We start from the raw sequence: 8,450 nt of genomic DNA, 5'->3' as shown, positions 1-8,450 counted from the left end.
TGATTCTTTGATTCTGATAATTCTTACATAACATCCTATTTTGTTTTTTATTTGTGAACAAACAGTAGCATTAAATTATGTTTTTATACATAAATAGCCCCCTTCAGCCTTACCTGCAGCTTTTATGTTAAACATAGTGCAAACATAACCTCCAGGAAAACTGTGATATTAAAATAAAATATGAAATATGAAAATGTGTCTACAAGAAAGCAATAACTTATCAAATGCCTTTTCCAACCATTAATGGTGTGAAACTATTCTGTGATATTGTCTGGAAATGCATTTTTTCCTGTTATTCTTTAATTTTTAATTGTTTTAATTGTTCATTTTCTGCAACAAATCTGCTAGAAGCACATTATATCAGCCCAGTATTTTTATTTTATTTATTTTTCTTTAATATTGGGTACCCAAATCATTATTAATATAATGACAAATTGGATCAACTGACTTGTAGTAAAGGCCTTTTTTAAATATAACAATATACATCAAATAAATAAAAACATTGTGCAGCCAAAGTATGTACATTTATGCTACATCTAGTTGTGAGTTTAAACAGCCTTGCATTGTGGCAAATAGCTCTTAATAAAATAGCTCATAATCATCAGAGTTGCATGTATTTAAGCTGACTCTACTTTCCTACTATTGACACATCTTATGCCAGTCTGGAGTGCATGCCTAATGTGTAGGAAATGTATTAGAATTATTATTAAAATGAAAAAAAAAAAACATATTTAAAACAGTAAATAATAGAAATTATGCATATTGTGCACAGTTATTTATTTATATTTATGTACTGTACTAAGCCAATGCTGAGACTAGAAGTGTCCCAGTGTTTATACTATTAATATGGTAAATAACCAATTTCCTAAAATTCAAACTAAGATATAAATAATCACAATACACAATAATAAATACCCTAGATATTTGGTTTATTCATTTTTTATTTCCAGTTGCTGCATATTTATCATTACCACACAGTTTAAGCTCTGATCAGCAGGGGGAGTTACAGTACTTAACCCTCAACCCACCTCTGTAAGGAGAGCCACTGGCACATGAACTTGCTGAAAGTATCAGCTAAGTTATCCGCCTATAAAAGGGCTGGCTTTATATGTTAATGAGAATGTTGTTTTTTTAGTCTTAGCTGCTTCCATACTATGGCCTATGCTGTTTTTTTGAAGGAGACATGAAATAGTAGGCCTACATAGGCCTACATCCCTCCATTCTCCAGATTGCCCTTGTTTTGACACAGCTTTGATGAATAGGGGGCATTGTCTTGATTTCACTGGACTCAATTGGTTTCGCATTGCACCAAATTACAAGTTTAAGTGTTCCCTTGATTGGTCAGGGATTCAACAGGGACACAATCACTCTGTTATTTTCATGTTTGCCTCTATTCATGACAATAACATTTTATTTTACATTAATATTGCAACATCTAGACTGGTATAAGAGTATAAGTGTATCTGTAATGTGTGAAAATAAAATGTTTACTGATATCTGAAAATGTATGAACAATTCAGTCATTGTGAGTCCTTCACACAAAGCTGATTAGACGTGTTTTTACACTATAAATTATATGTGGCCTTATGTGTGGCTGATCTCCTCAGAAGTGATCACATTTTCAATATCCATTGGACCCCCTTTACATCAGACTACACCAGGTGTAAACAGGGTCTTGGAAATGAACAAAAAACCTGTAATTTTACAATTTTTAAAAATTGTGTAAATAACATTTTTTAAAAATAAAAAAAGAAAAAGAAGAAACATCTAATCAAATCTAATTGAATATAGCTGCTCTATATTAAAATGTAAATGTTTACAGAATTTATTTAGTAAATAAACTAATAAAATAATTACTAAAACAGCTCTATGTACTCTATGAAACCATTTTTTTACCTTTTCAACCACATTCACCATTTGTGTTGAACAAATTTACATAACCCAATGCCTTAATCACTGAGCCACCACTGCCTTACTGTGTTAGGAACTTTAGGGAAAGGCTTAGCATGAGCCTATAAAACACACAGGTTGCAGTATTGCATGTGAAATGGTCCACAGCAACCTAAAATCAGTTCTTATTACATTATCTTCCAGTAAACTGTGGAAAATGTCTCATCGTTTTATTGCAGATTGGGACTGGAAGGCCGCTTGTTTAATCCCCTGAACCAGAAGGAAAAGAAAAGTGGGAGGAGTAAAGGAACAGAGATATTTCCTGCATCAGCATTCAAGGGTGAGGCGCCCTTGAGCAAAGTACCTAACCCTCAACTGCTCCCCAGGCACTGAGGTGACTGCCCACTGCTCTGGGGGTGTGTTCAGACTACCATATTCAATAATGTGTGTCCGTCACAGATAGATCACAGGTGAAGGCTGATTTGTGGTATACTGCTATATATTTATACCCCTCTTTGCAGCCATGGCTGCAGTGCTGCATGGTTAAGTTAATTATTCTTTCAAGATAATTATATTTTCAAATAGCAATAGTAATTTTGTATTAAATATTAAACTAAATTAAATTATTTATGTAGATATTTTCATAAAATATCAAGTTATGTAAACCAATAACCCCATGTCCAACCTGTCAACTTGGAATAACCTCCCCTTTAATAAAGTAAGCTTTGACATGAGTGTCATCACAACCTTCACTGCTGTTTTCTTTTTCGAGGACTGAAGACACATTCTGCATGTTTAGCAATAAATAATATTAAATTCATTAAATATTTATCATATTGTCTACATAGTTAGCTGATGTAAAGCTTAAGATGTCCACATGTCATGGTAAAATATCAAGGTAATTAAAAAGAATTATAAAAACTAAAATATATCTTTGAAATAGAACATTATCACTATGAACAATTTAACATGTTTTCAACTCTAAACCAACTACACATTCGCTAAAACTGTCCAAACTGTCATGCTGTTTGCCATCCCAGGGTGGAAAAATTCATGTATTAGAAAATATAAAGTGATAAAGCTGGAAAATATGATGTGTGTAGTCTAAATTTTTATTAATATAAAAATAGCCAAAAGAACTAAAAAGCATGTTTTCAGGGCCAAAAGGCACAGTATTTTAATAATGACTCAGCTGTTAAGTGTTTCTCATATTCTCATACAACAGTCTCTCACTTTTCAGCTCCTTGTAGTAAACACCTCAGGAACTGCTGTGGCCAGAAGGACTGGCACTACCTGTTAATCAGTGATGAGCTGGTCTCAATAATAAGACACTACGAGGCCTACTGTTATCTTTCTGGGAGCTGCAGCACAGGCCACCTGCTGTTATGGGTGTTACTGTGTGCTTAGATTAGCAGACAAGAGGAAAAAGTGAATGAGGGCATGCCCTTTAACAGGGCAGGGCACAGCACCCACAGTAAGACTAAGCTGAGCAACAGGAACAGTGGAATACAACAGCACAAACAAGCAGGTTTAACTGGTTAGATACCCTGACTTAGGGTAATAACACTCATGGCCTCCTGGGCTTACATCACAGCCAGACTGACAGAAAGTGATGAAGTGATATAACAGTGAATTCAGATGGGCCAGATTCCTGGACAGATTAAAGCTTCTCTACGATTTTGCTGCAGTAAAAACTGCAATTTCACTTTCTGTTTCATCTTTACAGGATTACTGGTGTGCACTGTGTATTTCTCACAATCATATAAATTATAATGACGGCTTGTGATTGATGCTATCATAGAAAGTGCTGAGCTGAATATAATGTTTGTTTTTGGTCTTATGGTGATTTAAAGGGCATCAAAGATGCATCTGCATCATAACCACTGACCTTTAACAAAGCATGCAGTCATGTGAGTAGTAATTACCCCTAATAAACAGACTCAGGTTACACACCTGAAGCGCAGGAAAGTTCTGGTCTGACTTGTATAGAGAGGAACAACTTCCAGCTATGATGACAATCCTCCTGAGAGTGACTGCAGTTCAGAATTAGCTTTTGTCTGCAAGTCTGAAGTAGTGTCGTTAAAGAATGCAATTGTCTATATAGTACATGGACAAAGCAGCACCTAGACCAGGCTGTCTGTGTGTGTCAGCAATAGGAGCAACTTAAAATATCTAAATACACTTATTAAAACATGTTTCTACTAACATTATGACATACAGTGTTTGGAATTTTTATTTTACAGTGACAGTCCTGTTCTGAGGACCTCTCTGGTGAGAATTTATAATTGCATTGAGCGTATGGAAAAGTACTTAAAACATGCATGGTCTCCTTTCAGAGTGGAAAAATCTGGTAATTGCAGCTTTTTTTTGTTTAAATTTGTGTAAATAAGCCGAAAAATACTTTTTGCTAGTTTGATATCTTCATGTTCACAGTAGCTCTTGTGTCAGTGCCATTTGCAGCACTGTGGTTGTTCAGATAACCAGGAATATTTGTCACGGCTGATCCCAGAATGATATTCTTGTCAAGGTGCTTCAAAAGGTTATTTGGACAATGCCCTAGAAGAACCACTTCTGGTTTCCTAAATACCCTTGTTTAAAAATCCCTATTGAACAAAATGCGGCACTTGTACTGCATTACTCAAACAACCTTTAAAAACAAACAACCTTTAACAACCTTTAAAAACTTTAAATTCACCTTTATTTTTTAAAGTAGGTCAGAGCATGAATCACTGAAAGGCGTGAATGTGATTTGCCACCAGATAAAGGCTATAGGACATGTTTAGCAGTTTGTTTTCTCACAGTATCTTATCCACATTTTAGGTTGGATGTGTTGATTTCAGGTTTGTCAGCAGAAAATAGAACTATCCCAAAATAAAATCTACTAATGAGGTTGAGCATCAGAGCAGTAACACATAATTTCATTTACTGTAAGTTCAGGGTATCATAAATATGTGTACTGTTACCCTAGTAGCTTCGTAAAAAGGTATTTTTAGTCAAGGTATTCTGGTGTGTTCCGGTTCTGGAGATAAAATGATCATGAAAGCATGCCACCTTTCAGGTTCTGAAAGGAACAGAAACTTCACTTCATATTACCGCTGACTTCATTAGCAGAGCGATGGACAAAATAAACAACAACAACAACAACTTACAATAAAACTTGTACCAAGTACTAGTATATTGTATCTAGTAAATATATATTAGAGCTGCACCATATTGACAGTCTTTTTTTTTTTTTTTTTTTTTTACATTTCTGCAAAATTAAATTGTTAACATGTAATGGAATTAAGACTAAGATTCTGTTTTAGAGACTAGAATGGTTTACAGCGGTGGTAATAGGTGTCAATTGCCCAAATTAAGACTTCTAGAGGCAAGTTTCAGGACTGCCGTAAGTTGTTTGGGTGAATAAAGGTGAATCATTCAACCTCAAGATCACTATACCAAACAAGCACTATAGTAGTAGTAATTCATGCTCTTAGGATGTTGTGCTCCTAGAACGACCTCAGTATTCTTTAAACCTCAAACCATCAGCTAGATACGACTGTGTGTTACAAAAAGAAAATGATCCAAAACACAAATTTAAAGGTGGTATAATGTGGAATAATGGACAAAGCAGGGCAACTAGCCAGGATTGGCCCTCCTAATATCCTAAACCATATCAACCAAACTTATTTTCACTCTGCACTCCAGTTCTGCCTAAATGAGTGGTCAAATATTCCACTAGAATTCTGACAGAAGCATCTGATTAAGATTTAACTTGCTTGTAAAGGAACAAAAACAAATATTAGATGTGATGTATGAATATTCTGACTTTATTTTAATTAACTGTGTTAATTTAATAATCCCCATCCCTAAATAATCTATCACTAGTGTACCCTAGTTATTAAGTGGTTCTACTTCAAAATAAAATTATTTTGATTTATTTTTATTTAAGGGACAGAATTATGCAGAATTATGCAAGAATTACTCAATAATAATCTCAGTATTATCTATTATGTTTTTGGTTGTTTAAAAACAGCTTTATTGTGCTTTAAAAAGGGGGGTAACTGCATTATTATGCTATTATTATCATTATATCAGTGGTTTAAAATGGTCTTAAAATTGTCAATAATATAGTTTATCACACTTTCTTCTGGGAAAACATATTTTCCAAACAAAAATAATTATTGTTCCAGGCTTAGCAGAACTATTGTAAATAAGAAAACAAAAATAATAAACAATACACAGTAGGATTTACCTTCACATAGATTAATTCTGACTGTAGAAATGCAAATTCTAACCTGAAAAATCACAAAGCAGAGGCTCTTGAAAGGAACAACTCAGCAAGTCTGAGTGTCCATCTAAGAGAAAACGGCCGGTTGGCCACTTGATACACAGGTGTAATATTACAGCAGGAAGAGGAGTGTGGGTGGGACCACTGGAGACTGTGACAAAGGCAGAGAGAGCACCCTTTATACCCAACTCAGAGTTCAACCTTTACAGAGGTAATTCAGTTCTTCAGCCAAAGACAGCCAGTCTAACGGCTGGCTTTGCACCACAATATCACTTATTAAGGCCATTAAGCCACTGTGATTGGTGTTACACTGCATGGCATACAGTTTCTGACTGACTAATCACAAACACACCACACTAAAGGCATTAACACATGTTTCCTGCACAACAGGTCTTTACATAAAGGCCTGCTTTACTGCAGGAATAAATAACATCCTCTTCCTTTCAGTCATACTCCCGCACACATCCCCCACATTAACTCACACTGTACGTTTTTTTCCAGGCTGCATTTTCCTGCATGTTCCTGACATCAAGTCTAGACCAATGTTCTCCGGTCAGTAAGAATCACAAGTATGTGAAGCAGAACATTTACATGTATGTGTGAGTGTGTGTTTTGTGAGTGTGCAGGTACACCAACAATTCTTGAACGCATGGATATACATATATATAGTGTGTTCACTTCAGTATAATGAGTTTGTGGCATGGTAATAGGAGAATGCATGTGTGTACTTAGCATTTAAGGTGTCACCTTGTGTACACAGGAAAAAGTTTGTGTGTGTGTGTGTGTGTCTGAGTGGAGAATGAGTGAGTGTTGGGTGTGGTGAACAGTGGTGACTCCTTCAGTCGTACTTGAACATTCCTTCAAAAGCCGCACCCATCCTCACCCCCTCCCATACCTGAGATCTTGTTTGGCCAAACACATACACATGGGCACACACACACACACACACACACACACACACACACACACACACACTTTACTGTTCCTATATATGAAATAAAGTGAATAAATGAATATGTCAAAGTTGACTAAAAGGACTAAAGGACTAAAAGCTGGCATCTAAATTCAACATTTCACACACACTGACATCTGCATGTCATTCAAATATGCAAAAGATATGTTATAAACATGAATGGCTCTACAGTAATAAGGTGTACATTATCAGGAAACTGAGTCTGTGTGTGTGAAGAGAAACAATCTATGGAAATATGCAGAGTGTATGGTCTAATGACTTAGACTACAGGGTGTGTCCAAATGGCCGGTCTTACTCCACCCATGTAGTAAAGTATGACATTTCCATGAGGGATACCTGCATGTTTTATCTGATTGGTACATTAGCATGCTCGTAGGGAGGGGTGAGAGAGAGAGACAGAGAGAGATAGAGACTTCTATTCAGTTTAATGTAAAGGATCCCAATAATAAAATAAAATTGTCTGTAAACTTTATATCCATACATTTTAAAGATACTTCAGTGTTTTTTAAGGGATAATACAGAAGGAGCATGTTTATAATAAATATGTGTCAAGTGAAGTTTCTTTTGACCTTTGACTAATATTAACTTTACTATAAACTTGATATTAATCAAAGGGGTTCTTGTATAACATTGCTCAGCGAACCACCTGAAGCATTTTTATTGTTGTGAAGCTTTTTTTTAGACCTACAAGTTCTTGACATTCCCACATCTCTATAACTAACATGGTTCTATAAGAAACCAAAGGTGGTTCTTTTAGGTCATGGTTCAAAAAAGCCTTTGTGAAGAACCTTTACAAGAAGTGAAAGTTCTTCCCTGTTACATGTCTCTACAACAACCATAGTTGTTTGTGAAACCAAAAGTGTTTTCTCTGGGGCAATGTTCAAAAAAACATTTGAAGATTTTTGTAAAGAGCCTTTACATCAAATATGGCTTCTTTACACTCAGAGATCTGTGCTCAAAGAACTATGTGTGAGGAACCTTTACAACAAGTGAAGCTCTTTTGTACCTTTTAATGTGTTCTTACGTTCACTCTTCTGTATTGCAGACATGGCTAGTCAGATAACCAAAAGTGGTTCTTCAAGAATTTAAAACATGTTTGATTAGGGTAATTTTAGAATATCCAATTTATCTCCATGTTTTTTGGACAGTGGGAGGAAACTAGTGTCCCCGGAGGAAACCAATGCAGACAAAGGGAAGGGATTTGAACCCAAGACCTCAGTGCTGGAAGGAGAAAGTGGAGTAAGGGTTAATGAAACTAAAAGCAGGTCTTCTGTGATACTCCTCAAAGAACCATTTGAAACACCTTTGCTTCCATTT

At 35.5% G+C, this 8,450-nt stretch overlaps 1 protein-coding gene across 1 annotated transcript in view; it reads left to right on the top strand.

Moving 5' to 3' along the window:
• The window catches only part of rad21b (RAD21 cohesin complex component b), a 634,821-nt gene that overhangs the window by 232,375 nt on the left and 393,996 nt on the right, over window positions 1-8,450 (top strand). The gene's annotated exons all lie outside the window — the stretch shown is intronic.

Source organism: Astyanax mexicanus, chromosome 3 (assembly GCF_023375975.1).
Source record: "Astyanax mexicanus isolate ESR-SI-001 chromosome 3, AstMex3_surface, whole genome shotgun sequence".
NCBI lineage: Eukaryota > Metazoa > Chordata > Actinopteri > Characiformes > Acestrorhamphidae > Astyanax > Astyanax mexicanus.
The sequence above is the reverse complement of the archived record's forward strand: the minus strand, read 5'-3'. Positions and strand labels throughout refer to the sequence as shown.